Genomic DNA, 15,928 nt, shown 5'->3' with positions numbered 1-15,928 from the left:
AGCCCCTCCCTTCCGCTCCCAGGCCGGCCCATTGCACCCTCACCCCGGGGCCTGGCTCTGGCCTCTGCCGTTGCACAAATCTTCTAAAGCAAGAAGGCCTTTGGATACATAGCATATTAATTGGGTCTTCAGAGTCTTCAAAAATTAAAGTGGGCCCTCCACGATATCACAGACTTCCCCTCCCCTCGGGGGCATCCAACAGTCCAGAGACTAAAATGAGACCCCCTCGGTCAGATGGCAATTCTCCACCATTCCTCCCTGGTCTCTAAACAAAGCCGTTTTACTGGTTGCTTTTTTTTGTTGCTGTTGTGGGTTTCTTTGTTTGTTTTGGGGTGGGGTTTTTTTGCCATGCCTCGCGGCTTGCGGGATCTTAGTTCCCCCACCAGCGATCGAACCCAGGCCCCGGCAGTGAAAGCACCAAGTCCTAACCACTGGACTGCCAGGAAATTCCTGAAAGCTGTTTTCATCACATCTGTCACCTCTAAGATCTGCTTCTGTGATGACTATTTCTCTGGGGAAAGGGCCCAGTTTCTGAGGTGGGAGTTTGAATAGACTGTGTGGAGGTCTGGTCCCCATCCCCCCATCTTAAAACCCCTGGCAAGGTCCTTCCTGTGCCCAGTTCGAGGCCAGCCTTCACAGTATCCACCCTCACTGAGGTTTCCCAGGGAAAACCCAACTAGCCAAGTCTTACAGGGCCTCCTGGCTCAAGGGGAGCCTCTGCCCCGCCCCCTGCATCCCTAGTCCTTCAGCAAAAGAAAGCCCTTCCCCCAAGAGTCCTTCCCACTGGGACCCCCAGTCCCCTGAGCCCATAGAGGAGGGCACAGCAGGAAAGGAAGAGGAAAAAGGAAGAGGGGGATGGGAAGGCATGAGTGAGAAGAGCCCACATGGGGAGCACGTTGCACTGTACGGTTTTTTTACTAAATCACTTCGGCAAACATTGAGAGTTCAGATGCAAACATTTGTAGGTGACATCAGCTCATTTAAAATGACCCAGTGGGATCACTCAGTATATTAGGTGGAATAAAAATGTGGCTGTTGACACAGAGACCCCAGATGGCTTAACCGTGTTAGGAGGGTATTTGACTCCCTCCTGACAATCCCAGTGTAAACGGTCCAGGGCTGGTGTGGCGCTTTGTGGGGGCGGGGGCCCAGGTTCCCGGGAAGCTGTTTTGGAATCCAAGGTCCAGCCAGCCGGAAGGGGGAAGTGGAAGGGAAGTTGTGTTCATCACTCTCATCCCATTGGTAGGAACTGAGTCATGTGGCCACACTCAGCTCCAAGGGATGCTGGGAAATGTAGTCCTTTCGTCCATGCAGCCCGGTGCACAGCTAAAGCGGGGTGAAGGGTATGGGATAAGCAGAGGAGTCTACCATACCTATGCGAGCTCACTTTTCCTAAACTCAGGAGACCTTCAAAGCCCTTTTCCTGCCACTGCCCTGGCCAGGCTCCCCCAGCCCAAGGGACCAGAGGATATAACGTTTCTGTCCCTGGACGTGAGGCAGGCACTGTCACAGTGGGATGTGCCCCAGTGGCAGGGCAAGCTACAGGGGGCCCACCAGGAAGGTGGCAGGGAGGGGGCAGCCACATCAGGGCAGGGGTCCCCCCACTGCATTCCCCACCCTCCCTCCCACCACCCACTCTTCTCTCCTCTCCATGCCTGGTGATGCCCTGATCCGGGCACTGGGGAGTGTGATTTAGGGAGATGCTTTCTATCATGCAGACATGAGTTTGGGGTTTCGGGAGGGCAGGGGGGGGCAGGGGGGACAGGGTGTCAGGCTCGCAGTGGGGAAAAATGGGCCCATCTTGGGGGGTTCAGCCATGCTAATAACACACCCAGAGAACGGCAGCCAGTCTGAGCCATCCTGGTAAGTCAGGAGGCCCAGAGAGGAAGGAAGTGGCCAGATCTGTGCCTTCATTAGGGCCTCATCCCACAGTAAGCTGCCCAGGGTAGGCTGGGCCAGGGAGAGGTCAGTGCAGACTGCAACCTTACCCAGAACGAGAGACTATGACCCATGATGCGCCCACAGAAGCAGGGGCTCTGAACACGTCCTTGTAGACACCTCCCAAGACTGCCTGGGAAAGACCAGAGCCACCTCCAGTGACAGTTAACACCCACTGAGAGCCCACCATACTCTGGAATCATTGCCCCAGCTACCTTCACATCAGCCCTTTGAGCCAGATGCTAGGCTTCCCAGAAAGGGTGTGCTGCCGCGCACGCACTGCCTTTCAGTGCTTCGGGGGAATCGTGGAATTAGAGAATGTGTGCGTGCGTGTCAATTACCTCCAGTCCCCACCTCCCTTAGTATACGAAATACCCCGGTCAGGAATCCGCTCTCCGGAAGGGGTCACATTAGCATTTTAAATATGTATCGTTATGAAAACCTATACCACAGAGTTGATTCATTTACAAAAGGACGGTAGAAGTCATTTTTCACAGAAGAAGTGTGAGGTGATGGAGATAAATAATGGCTAGAAAGATTCCCGGGAACTTGCGTCTTTGTACCAACTGGGAAGAGAGCCCACAGCCAGAGGCTGTGCTCTGGGGTCCCTGGGGTCCTGGGTCTCCCCACTCGCTGGGCAGACAAGTCTTTTGTACCTTTGCACTTGCATCCTAGTAAATATTTGGATATTTGGCAGAATTTGACCTAAGACCTGCTTTGGTTGTAACTTTCCATCTGGTGGGGAGGGCTGTGGAGTCATCACCTGCCTCTAACTGGAGTCCACGTTTTTACCAGAAAACCCTGTCAGTTACAACTGGTGCCCAATGTCAAGTGGTGGAGGCTGCTGAGAACCAGGTCTAATTCCAGAACCTATAGCCATAACCACTGTCCCACACTGCCTTCCCACATTGCCTTTGATTCGCTCCCGTGTGTCTGGCAGAGTTCTAGCGTCTTCCCTCCAGACCCTGCCGGAGCGAGGCAGGAGGCTGGGTGCCCGGCGTGGCCATGGAAGGCGCCATCTTTGCACCGCCTTCTCTGTGGCTGCTTCAGCCCCAAAGTGGGCCCTCCAGCTTTGTCTCCCAGGTGGCGTCGGTCTGACGCTCCCTTTCACAAACCAACTGTGAAACACAAGCTGTTTTTGCAGGTGGCGGCTCATTCTAATGCTGGCTGCTTGATCTCATCAACGGACACATTCACGTGTCTTTCATGGGCCCTTGGCCCAGAGCAGTAACATATTTCTAGCCAGCCGTTACGCTCTTGATGCGACATTGCCTTTTATTGTTCTCCTAATTAACGTTTCCTCAGCAAAAGCTCCTAGAAGGCAAAGACTGTCACCTCCTCTGATCTCCCTCCCCCAAACACCTGGCACGTGGGGGGCCCACGCCATGCGTGTTGAGCAAACATTTGGTCACTTAACTAGAGGGGAAAGAGGAGGTCCCTCCAAGATCCCAGGTTCCAAGCCGAGGGGAACCATGGCAGAGGGCAGCCACTCCAACAGCCAAACCATGGGGTGCCTTCCTGAGAGCCCCCATTCGAGCTACTCACCTACCCACCTCCCCTCCCGAAACACCCCTCCACTTGGTAAGTGACAAGTCTCTGGGCCCTCAGTGCCTGACACGTGGCAGGTGCAAAAGTTACGCACAGGCGAATGATTAGCCTGAATCCCCCGCAAGTGGAGGGTGGACTCCTCTTTAGAACCCAGCTGGGGAATTCCCTGGCGGTCCAGTGGTTAGGACTCTGCTCTTCCACTGCCAGGACCCAGGTTCGATCCCTGGAACTAAGATCCTGCAAGCCACGTGCTGTGGCAAAACAAAACAAAACAAAAAATTAGAACCCAGCTGGATGTCCCTCAGTGTCAGCAGCTCCCCAGGCCTTCCAAAGTGTGGCCCCAGACCAGCAGCATCGGCGTGGCCTGGTAACTTGTTAGAAATGAACATTCCTAGGCCCCGGCCCAAACCTAGCTAATCAGAAACTCTGCAGGTGGCAGTCTGGGTTTTAACAAGCCCCCAGATGATTCTACAATGCTCAGTTCTGAGAAGCACTGGTCTAGGCCCATGTTTTCAAACATTATTAAACCTTTAGAGAACCCCAAGAGATGAAGCAGGAAGGAATGGAAATGCTGGGAGTGATACATGGGGTGGCGTGGGGATTCACTCTGCTGAACTCTTGGCTTCCCAGAAACACTCCTGAAAATGTTCTGGTTTAATCATTACACCCAAGGTTCTCACTCTGCACATTCTTTCTCTTGGGGAAACTGGGCAGACAACACCCAAAGCAAGAGAAAGGGTGTCACAGGAGGAAGAAGAAACCTAAAATGAAACAAAAAAGAAACAGACAAAGCAACAGGTCCACACAAGGAAGGCAAAGACAAGTGAGGAAGCGTGTTTAATTGGCGTGACAAGGACAACATACAACGAGAGCACGAGAGGAGGCCTGGGCATGCTACGTGGCCCCTGTCCACCCCGGGGCCTGCCCCTCCCCCAGAGACACACACCAGCAGATTCAGACAGAACAACACCCCAAAAGAGGCTCAGAGGGACTGGGAAGGCAAACAGAAAATCACCACCCAGGAAACATTGCTTTTTTTTTTTTTTTTTTTTTTGGTAAGAGTTGCCCAAATTCCTTTCCAAAGCTGCAGGCTCTGGGCGGGGGGCACCATGACGATTCAGACTCCACTGGCCTTTCACCTCGGCCAAGGCTCTGATGATTCCGCTCATGGCTGCTCCCCACAATGGCCCTGGGACATGGGCTGAGCAGAGACTCACTCCCATCTGACGGATGGAGAAACTGAGTCCCAGTGAGAAGTGACTCGCCCAGAGTCCCGGAGAAAGCTGGTCACTGAGTCAGACTGGGAGCCTGTGGCCCTCCCTGGGGCCATGGGTCAAGGCAAAGACACACGGGGAACAGAAATGTACAGCCTGGGCAGGGGGCAGTCAGGGTGGAGGTGGAGGGGATTCTGCGTTTGTCTCAATCACGGGGAGCAGACAAAGCCTGAGAGGCCTAGATGCCAAGACAGAAGATGGGACCAGCTGTGTATTCGACAAAAGCCTTTTATTCATCCAAAAATCAACCATTGGGTTTATTCCGCAGGTATTAAAAAAGGTCGGGGGGCAAGGCTTCCCATTACAGTGCCCTTATGCTGATTCACTTGCTATCTCTGGGGTAGACCTAGAAGAAGGGCGTCTGGGAGACATGCTGCCAGTAAGGTGGGGCTGGAAGCTCAGGGTCTGGGTGAGATCATAGCGCCCCCCCCCCCCCCCCCCCCCCCCCCCCGCCTCCCCATCTGCGGCCTCGCTCTCAAATCACCTATTTGTCCGGTCCGGTCCCCCAAATGCCTTTATAGATCATCGCCACGAGGGGGCGCTCCCGCGTTCCCCTCAATCCCTTAGAAGCCGAAACCACTGGGAACCCGGTAGCTTTTCCACTAGGTGAGCAGTGGGGCTTTCCCCAGGGAGAGGCTGCATCTTCCCAGGGGGCCCAGGAACCCCACACCCCAACCCTCTAGAGAAGAGACAGGGTCCCCGAAAGCCCAGATGCATCTGTCATCTAGGAAGTTGGCTGTCAAAATGAAAAGCATTTCAGGGGAAGACAAGGACACACATCTGCCTTGACGTTATTCTAAACGACGTTATTCTAAACGTTGCCTGGTTAAATACTGGAAACTCATGACGTTCTCCTAAGTACCATCAATGCAGAGTGGGGAGCGGATTCTATGAGGAAGAGGCCAGGGCTGCTGCAGACGGACTGCCGGAGGCTGGCCCCTGCTCCTGGGCTGGGGAGCGAGGGCTAAGAACCTGGCTTCTGGCTGGTCTGGAAGCCCCAGAGCAGCAGTTGACAGGGCTGGGCCTCGGGTGGGAAACGGTGCTGGGGAGAGAGGCCCATGGGCTGCTCAGGGTTCCAAGGGTGCTGCAGCTAGAGGCCTGGTGAGAGGAGGGGACGGAACTGTCCCTGCCCGCAACCTCGGGCAAAAATGGCCAGTGTCCAGCACCCTGCCAGGAAGAGGCGTGGCCCTTCCAGCAGCTCTGGACTTCTCTGGGCAAGGACCCAAGGTGTGCCTTGGCCCATGGGTCCACGGTATCGCCTGCTAAGGTCAAAAGCCACACGCGTAGCTCCAAACCAGAAGGCCTAACGGTGAGGAGGTGGGAGGAAAGCCTTGCACACCGATCTCCCTAGACTCCTAGGAGTCAATGTCTCAGCGGGCGGGACCCCTATGCTTAACCTTGGATAATTCTTAGCCACAAGCCCTTTCCCGTGATGCTCCAGGACAGGCTGCACAAAAGCTCTGGCCCACTGGACCAGAGAGGTAAATCGAGGCTCAGGTGGAGGCCAGAGAAATCATTTGACCTGGGGAAAGGCCCCGCTCCCCCCATCTCCAGCCCCAAGCCACCAAGTTCACCTGCTGCCCTAGGGTCCTAGGTCAGAGCCAGGCTGAGGAACTGCAGGATTTGGTGGTGAGTACTGGGCCTCCTAGGCCCGTGGCCTGAGCAGGAAGGTGACCGCAGGGGCCTCAAAGAGCCCAAGCTTCAAAGTCACCCGTGAAAATGGAACTACTGCTCCTATCCCCGCAGGATCTGGGGGGCTTCCAGCGGAGGGAGAGGGCAGCCAGAGGGCTGGCTGATGCAAGGAGGGAGAGACAGGGGCTGGCCGAGCGGTCCAGCCTGCAGGAGCGGACACGCAAGTCCCACGCTGGCGGAGCCGCTCTCTGGCGGGGGTCTGCTGTGGGAGTTAAAGAGCAGGAGAAGCTCTGGCCTCCTGGGAAAGTGCAAAGTGGGCGCCAAGGGCCATTTAAAGCGGGGGCCGAGGGTCAGCTCCTCCCCTCCGCTGGCCGGGATAAGTCAGGAGGTGATAGGCTGCTGACTTCGCAAAGAAGAAGCAGGGATTCTCGATTCCGGCCTGGCCCTAAACAGTCTGGGAGGCTGCTTCTCACCCAGAAGCCTTCCCTGGGCGAGGACTAGTTCTGGGCCTGAAAGACAGCTCAAGAGTCCAGGAGGGACCAGGAAGCTCTGCGGGGAGGGACAGGGTGTGTCATCCGAACCCACACACCACGAACAGTGGCTGCTGCGTCCCTGAAGACTGTGCTAAGAGACAGAGAGTGACTCAGGCAGTCCCCGTGTCTGCTGGGGTCTGTAAACATAGACACAGACCGCACAATCACCAGCTGCAGGAAACCCAAGCTTAGAATTAGACAGCATCAGCACGAAGGGAAGCCTCCGGATCCCCCAGCCCAGGCCTCCCGGATCCGCAGCAGGGGGAGCTGGGGCCCACAGAGGGCAGGGGGGCCCACAGTCACGGAGCAAGGGCCAGCCTCAGGATCCTGCCTTCCGGTCCAAGGTCATCTGACTTTCCTGGTGACAGTTGTGGGCCTGCCCTGTCTCAGTGGCAGGCAGAGCTAGAAGCTTCCTGTGAGCACATGTGGGCCACAGCCCAAGAAGCCACCTGAATGGGATTGCCTGCGGCCCTTCTCTCTCCCCCGCTCCCTTCCGGCCTTTCAGCTAAAAGAGGGAAAGCTACTGTGGTCCGCTGGACAAGGCAGGAAAGCAGGGTGAGCAGCTATTCTCAAAACCCACCAAGGAGGGAGAGGCAGACTTCACATCTGCTCACTCCCTCCTCCTTCTCTCCTTAGATTCTCGGTCCACCCCCGGCCCTTCCTGGATCCCAGTCTCAGCACAAGCCTTGCCACTCCCCACGGCGCTGCAAACACCAAAGCAAGAACCGAGAAACCGGAAGATGTCCCCTGTTTGTCCTCAGAAAAGAGGTTATGGACCGAGAGGAGGATACAGGACCGAGAGGTGTGTGAACCGGGAGCAGAGAAAAGAGATCCAGGAGGGAGGCATTCGAGCTGGAGGGAACAGTGCATTAGCCATTTAAGAAGCCCACCTTTCCCCTCTCCAAACATCGAGCACAGTATCTGAAAAAAAAAAAAAAAAAGATTTTTGGCTTCCTGGCCGCTGCAGGCCACCATCCTCCCAAGCGCCTGGGCAGGTGGGCGAGGGCGTGCACGTGTAAACGGTGGGCCCCGCATCCCTGGGAGCATCAGACACACGAGGCAGCAGCAACAGTTACCAACCAATAAATAAAAGGTATCAATTATATATGTATATAAAAAAAAAAAACCTCACTTTCCCCACAAAAAGCACAATACTGTTATCACAAAAAAAATCATCAACGTTGTAATTAATCATCCTAGCCGCGCAGGTGGTCTTGCTGCTCGAGGATGGGGCGCCAAATCACAAGGGGCAGGCAGGCCCCCCACGCCCCGACCCCCCGTGGCCGAGGCCGTGACTCCCGTGGCCTCTCCCACTGCCAAGGTCAAGGCAGGAGGCAGAGTTCTTTGACGTCCCCGAGGCCTTCTCCCCATCTGTCAGTCTGAATCTTCTAGGACAGAAGGTAGTTTTGTTTTTTTTTTTCTTTTTCAATGTCTGTTTGAAATAAAGAACGAAAGCACACACGCAGGAGAGCAGGAGGGACCGAGAGGCCGCCTGCGAAGCAGCCGAGTCCTTGGTTTTGCAGAGGGCTGGAGCCTTTGCCCATCCGTACTGTCGTTTTCTGGACAAGCAGAAGTTGGTGGCAATTGGAGCCGGTGGCTTCAGGCGACGGGTGGGTGCGGGGCGGGTGGAGGAGAGCCGGGCCTCACGGTTCCAGGGCAGCCCGGTGGGGCGTGGATGCGGAGAAAGGCTGGGTGGACACACGAGGGTGGTGGTGTCGGGGCAGAGGTGGCCTCAGGGCACGGGAGGAGGTGAGTGGCTCCCAGGCATCTGGAAGACACAGGGAGGCGGGGCGGGTTCAGAGCTGGCTGCCAGGGACACAGAGCAGGCGACAGTCAACTAAAGGACCAGGTGGCATCATATGTCACAAGTCCTAAAAATGTGCATGCCCTCCGGTCCACACATTTGGTGCTCAGTATTTATCCTTAAGAAATAAATGTTTATGGGGGGTGGGGGAGGGAGGGACTGGGAGTTTGGGGTTAGTAGATGCAAATTATTACATATAGAATGGATAAACAACAAGGTCCTACTGTATAGCCCAGGAAAATGTATTCAATATCCTGGGATAAACCATAATGGAAAAGAATATGAAAAAGAATGTATATAAAAAGCAATACGTATCTGAATCACTTTGCTGTACAGCAGAAATTAACATGACATTGTACATCAACTATACTTCAGTAAAAAATAAGTTAAAAAGACAGAAATAAATGTTTATGACAGTATCATCTGTAATAGCAAAATTAAAAGGGAGGGAGCAAACTCAGTGTCCACTATCAGGGGACAGGTTGGATAAATAAGGACAGAACCATAGGATAAAAAAGTTTGCAACCATTAAGAACAATGTGTGCAATGGTCAATAATCACGTGAAAAGATGCTCAACAGAATCAGTCATCAGGGAAACACAAATCAAAACCACGATGAGACACCACTTCGCACCCACTAGGATAAAACCTGAAACTAACAAGTGTTGGCGAGGGTGTGAAGAAATTGGAACCCTCAACCACGGCTGGGAGGAATGTAAAATGACACAGCTACTGTGGAAAAGTTTGGCAGTTCCTCAGAAAATTAAACATAGTTACTATATGACCCAGCAATTGCACCCCAGGGATGTACTCTAAAAACTGGAAAATAGGTACTCAAATCCATGTACACCAATGTTCATAGCACCATGATTCCCAATTGCCAAAAGGTGGAAATGATCCAGATGTCCATCAATGGATGAATGGATAAACAAATGTGATCTAACCACACAATGGAATACTATTCAGCCATACAAATGAATGAAGTACTGGTACGTGTCCCAACACAGATGACACTTGACCACATGATGCTAAGTGAAAGAACCAGACATCAAAGGTCACATAGGGCTTCCCTGGTGGCACAGTGCTTAAGAATCCGCCTGCCAATGCAGGGGACACGGGTTCAAGCCCTGGTCTGGGAAGATCCCACATGCCGCGGAGCAACTAGGCCCGTGAGCCACAACTACTGAGCCTGCGCTCTAGAGTCCACGAGCCACAACTACTGAAGCCCATGCTCTGCAAAAAGAGAAGCCACCGCAATGAGAAGCCTGCGCACTGCAACGAAGAGTAGCCCCCGCTCGCCGCAACTAGAGAAAGCCCGCGTGCAGCAACAAAGACCCAACGCAGCCAAAAATAAATAAATTAAATTTTAAAAAAATAAAAAATAAATAAAAAGATAAAAGTCACAGAGTAAATGATTCCATTTATATGAAACATCCAGAATAGAGACAGAAAGCAAAGTATGGTTGCCAGAGGCTCACTGAGGGGTGGGGGTGGGGGAGAAACTGCTTAAGGGATATGGAGTTTTATCTTGGAATGAGGCAAAGGTTCTAGAATGTACTAAATGCCACTGAATTGTTCACTTTAAGATAGTTAATTTTATGTTATGTGAATTTCACCTCAATACATTTTTTTAAAAAAGCAGCAGCCTGGGGGACAGTTATGTCTGTTACTGTCTGTGCCATCCAAAGACCCTTCCCATAACCTGCTCCAACCCTGTGTTTAAATCTCACGTCCCCACTCCCCACTGGACAGGTGTAGGTGTCTGATACAAAGGGGTCACTTTCCTGATTTGGGGAGATGACTTAAAAACATTATCTGGGCCAATCCGAATCTATGTGGAGGTGGCCCTGGGGGAGTAGGAAGGCCCTGCAGGACCAGAATTGGGGGGGCCATTATGGTGCAGGTGCCAAGGGAGAGAGAGTATGGAGTAACCACCCAGAGGAAGGCCAGAGCACCCAAGGGAGAGGCCTGGGTCCTCTCAGCCTTCCAGGTCCCCTGCCAGACCCTGGAGGTTCAGCTGGGTCTCCAATCACATGCTCTGCCTTCCGCGGTGATCTGTGAACCCCTGTGACTTGCATTATTGTATCTGCTAGTTAAGGGAATTCCCTGGCGGTCCAGTGGTTAGGACTCCAAGCTCTCACTACCAAGGCCTGGGGTTCGATCCATGGTTGGAGAACTAAAATCCCATAAGCTGTGTGGCGTGGCCAAAAAAAATGTAAAAAAAAGAACAAAAAAAGAACTGCAAATATGATGAAACTCACCAAATGCATTTAAATCCTTAAATTCACAGTTGCACATATATTTTGTAAAAACGTCACTGGTCACCTCTAAGGATTTTTTTTTTTTTTTTTTTGCGGTACGCGGGCCTCTCACTGCTGTGGCCTCTCCCGCTGCGGAGCACAGGCTCCGGACGCGCAGGCTCAGCGGCCATGGCTCAGGGGCCCAGCCGCTCCGCGGCATGTGGGATCTTCCCGGACCGGGGCACGAACCTGCGTCCCCTGCATCGGCAGGCGGACTCTCAACCGCTGCGCCACCAGGGAAGCCCCCAACTTGTTTTGAAAACTGATGAAGAATCAAGTATCCATCATGCCTTCCCTATGAAAACCAAGCCTCAGGGTAACCACCGAGTGGATGAGGGGAAGTTTCCCTTTGTAAAAGTAATCTAGCCAATGACGAAGAAGGAAAGACAACTTTAGGACGTCACCATGTGGCACCATGTAATGAATGAATGGGCAGAGGTGGCGATCAGAAACAGCTGCTGATGTCACCGAGGTCACGTGCACCTGCCAGACACACACACACAACCCCGCTCATGAGGTGTTCTCACCCGAAGTGGACCAAACCCAATGCCAAGCCAGCCTGCAGATCTAACTGCCATTTCCAGGAAGAACAAGAAAGAGGAGCCTGTTAACAGCACCACGGGGCACTGTACCCAATGCTCTTCTCAGCAAACACCAAGAAGGAAAAGGGAAGGGGGAAAACTTAAGAGATTAAAATAAACGTAGGCCTATCAACCACTTGCTATCTATGGACTTCATTCAGATTCAGATTCCAATAAACAAAGTGAAAAAAATTGTGAGACAACAGGAAAGTGGAATGTAAGTGTTGGTGAGAGCGTATTAAGGAATTACTGATGTTTGGGGTATTATGGATTTTTTTAAAAGAATCGTTATCTTTTAGAAATGCATTTTGAAATATTTATGTATGAAATGATACGATGTCTTGAATTTGCTTCAAAACAACCCAGTGTCGGGGGTGTGTGGGGGAGGGTATAGACGGCACAAGATTGCTGTGAATCGGTGATTCTGAAGCTGGGAGATGGGTACACGGAGTTACATATTCTCTCTACTATTGCATGAGACTGTTCCCATAATAAAAATTGTTTTCATCCACTCTCAAATTTCCAACAACCTGAGTGCCCCACACCATAAGACTGGTTAAGGTATGGTCCAACCATAAACGGTATACTATGCAGCTATTAAAAAGGATGATCTCAAACAACATGTAGTGACGCAAAAAATATGCATGATCTCAGTTCCTGAATAATTCAGTGAATTATGTAACCGTAATTTATCTAAGAATTACGATCCATCAGGAATCTGAGAAGGCAAATAAATCGCAAAAACAATGGAACACAAATTGGATATAATTACTCTCAGGCAGGATCTAGGAAGGCCTGAGAAAAATGGTACGGCAATTTCCGGGAGGAGCTATAGAAAAGTGGATCTTGTCACCCTGAAAAACTTGTCATGGAAATAAAGTTACATTGTGTTGGCCGACACGTTGCTGGTGAGGGTAAGATATATGTCTACGTAAATTGTGTTATGGAAAGCCAGTGTAGACATGACAGGATGTGAAGCCAAGCTGGGTAAAACACATTAAAAATCTCTTTTCTTAGTGTTGAGTCTCCAAAAGAAAAAAAATGGCTCCTACAAGTTGTTCCTTTAAAAAACAAAGAAACCAAAAAAAAAAAAACAAAAAAAAACAAACAAACCAAAAACCAAAAGACACAGCCAACAGCGTACGGTTATGAACTCGTTGTTGAAGAAATATATATACATATATATTCATAGAAAACTGTAAGACAAAAACAAATAGGGTAATTCAGAAAGAATCACACACTTTAAAGAAATTAATTACACTGTACAACGTTTCCTTGGGGGGATACAGCAAGAACTTATGTTTGCACCATTCTTCCATGGCCTGGAGGAAATATGCAGCTGTTATATATATATATAACTGTATATATATATATATATGCCAATGAGGTCACTGGTGGTAATTCACAAAAGGGGGACTCTGAAAAATCAGACAACAGATCAGTATGCACTGTGGGACCCAGAGCTGCATACTGAACATTTTTAAGATTATAGAAATAACTGTCACAGTTCCTTTATAAATTGGTTTGATTATATGTTCCTATGCGACCTAGTTACTGAGTATTAAGTTTTTGTAAGTGTTCAATTCTTTCTGAATCATTCTTTCTTTCTGAATCATTCTGGACACAAAATGTTCACAGTGGTTATTTCTGGGTTCTACGTGAAGGGTTTTTTTCAATAAACTTTTTTATGGAGGTTTTCTTTTTAAACATATTTTCTAATGTCTCTTCAATGAAAAAGGATTTCTTGTGCAAAAACATAAGAATATTAGAAGCTTCAAAATAGGCTTCCTAAACAAAATGTCAGCAAGTCAAATCTGATGATACATCAAAGCACATAATGGGTGGCTGAGCATTCAAAAGTCACTCGGTGTAAGTCAGAGTGGCCATCATCAAAAACTCCACAAACAGCGAACGCTGGAGAGGGTGTGAAGAGATGAGAACCCTCCTACACTGCTGGTGGGAATGTAAACTGCTGCAGCCACTACGGAGAACAGTATGAAGGTTCCTTTAAAAAACTAAAAATAGAGCTACCATATGATGCTGCAATCCCATTCCTGAGCATATATCCAGAGAAAAACATGGTTCGAAAAGATCATGTACCCCAGTGTTCATTGCATCTTTGTTTACGATAGCCAAGACATGGAAACCACCTAAATGTCCATCGACAGAGAATGGGTAAAGAGGATGTGGTACATATATACAATGGAATATTACTCAGCCTTTAACAAGAATGAAAGAGTCATAGGAGGGAGGCTGGGGAGATCAGGAGAGGCAGGTGGGAGGGGCCCTCCAGGAGGAGTGGGAGAGGAGCAGAGGGCGACTGCCCTGCCCACTCAGGCCGAGGAGGCTGCTGAGATCCCAGGCCGGTCCCCTGGCCTCCAAGGCCCCCTCCAGGCCACGTAGGTCCTTGGGGGCATAGGAAGGAGGCTGGGGGGAGAATAGGAGAGGCACGTTGGAGGGGTCTTCCAGGAGGAGAGGGAGAGGAGCAGAGGGTGACTGCCCCACCCACTCGAGCCCAGGAAGCCTGCTGGGCTCCCAGGTGAGGTCCTCTGCCCTCTGAGACTAGGGGTGGGGGGAACGCCTGGGCCCCTTCTGTTCCTTGAGCCTACGTTCCACCCCCCTACAGCCCCCAGGACCTTTTCCAGATCCTGAGCATTGGCCCCGCCCACCACCCAAACCTCGCCCTTGCTTAGGCCCCGCCCTCCACAGCTAAGGCCTTCCCCCCCCTTTTTGCTTTTTTTTTTTTCTTTTCCCTCCTCCTCTTTCTTACTATTGTGGTACTAATGTACCTTCCAATTGTTGATTCATCTATATTTTTATTTTCATATTCTTCCTAACATACCTGTTAGTTTCCTAGTCTAATTTTATTTTTTACTTTGTTATTGTTGTGGGGGTTTTTTTGCCGCCCCAGGCAGCTTGCAGGACCTTGGTTCACAAGCCCAGGTCGGCTGAAGCTCCTGCGGTAGGAGCTCCAAGTCCGAGCCACTAGACTAACAGAGAACCTCAGACCCCAGGGACTATTCATCGGAGTGAGGTCTCCCGGAGTACCTCATCTCAGCACCAAGACCCAGCTCTACCCAAAAGCCACAAACCCCAGTGTTAAAAGCCTCAGGTCAAACAACCAGTAAGACAGGAACACAATCCCACTCATTAAAAAAAAAAAAAAAGAGATGGCAAAAAAATATGTCACAGATGGAGGAGCAAGGTAAAAACCTACAAGACCAAATAAATGAAGAGGAAATAGGCAATCTACCTGAAAAAGAATTCAGAGGAATGATAGTAAAGATGATCCAGAATCTCGGAAATAGAATGGAGGCACAGATTGAGAAAATACAAGAAATGTTTAACAAAGATCTAGAAGAACTAAAGAACAAACAAACAGAGATGAACAACACAATAACTGAAATGAAAAATACACTAGAAGGAATCAATAACAGAATAACTGAGGCAGAAGAACGAATAAGTGAGCTGGAAGACAAAATGGTGGGAATAACTGCTGAGGAGCAGAATAAAGAAAAAAGAATGAAAAGAATGGAAGACAATCTCAGAGACCACTGGGACAACACTAAACGCACCAACATTCGAATTATAGGGATCCCAAAAGAAGAAGAGAAAAAGGAAGGGACTGAGAAAATATTTGAAGAGATTATAGTTGAAAAATTCCCTAAGATGGGAAAGGAAACAGTCACCCAAGTCCAGGAAGCACAGAGAGTCCCATGCAGGATAAAATCTAGGAAAAACACACCAAGACACATATTAATCAGACTAACAAAAATTAAACTCAAAGAAAAATTATTAAAAGCAGCAAGGGAAAAACAAAAGAATAACATACAAAGGAATCCCCATAAGGTTATCAGCTGATTTTTCAGGGGAAACTCTGCAGGCCAGAAGGGAGTGGCAGGATATACTTAAAGTGATGAAAGAGAAGAAACTACAACCAAGATTACTCTACCCAGCAAGGATCTAATTCAGATTCGATGGAGAAGTCAAAAGCTTTTCAGACAAGCAAAAGCTAAGAGAATTCAGCACCACCAAACCAGCTCTACAACAAATGCTGAAGGAACTTCTCTAAGCGGGAAACACAAGAGAAGAAAAAGACCCACAAAAACAGACCCAAAACAATTAAGAAAATGGTAATAGGAACATACATATCGATAATAACCTTGAATGTAAATGGATTAAATGCCATAACCAAAAGACACAGGCTCACTGAATGGATACAAAAACAAGACCCGTATATATGCTGTCTACAAGAGACCCACTTCAGACCTAGGAACACATACAAACGAAAGCTGGAGGGGCTTCCCTGGTGGTGCAC

The 15,928-nt window shown here is 50.1% G+C and overlaps 1 protein-coding gene across 1 annotated transcript in view; it reads right to left on the bottom strand.

Moving 5' to 3' along the window:
• Positions 1 to 4,972: 4,972 nt before the first annotated feature.
• NCS1 (neuronal calcium sensor 1) overlaps positions 4,973 to 15,928 on the bottom strand; it is a 61,395-nt gene continuing 50,439 nt past the window's right edge. The window contains exon 8 of the mRNA XM_004269094.3: positions 4,973 to 8,693. The gene's annotated coding sequence lies outside the window, so the exon portion shown is untranslated. The remainder of the gene's footprint in view (positions 8,694 to 15,928) is intronic.

The sequence above is a fragment of the Orcinus orca genome, chromosome 6 (genome assembly GCF_937001465.1).
Source record: "Orcinus orca chromosome 6, mOrcOrc1.1, whole genome shotgun sequence".
NCBI classification, from domain to species: Eukaryota; Metazoa; Chordata; class Mammalia; order Artiodactyla; family Delphinidae; genus Orcinus; species Orcinus orca.
Note: the sequence above shows the minus strand (reverse complement) of the source record. Positions and strands in the feature narration are given on the sequence as shown.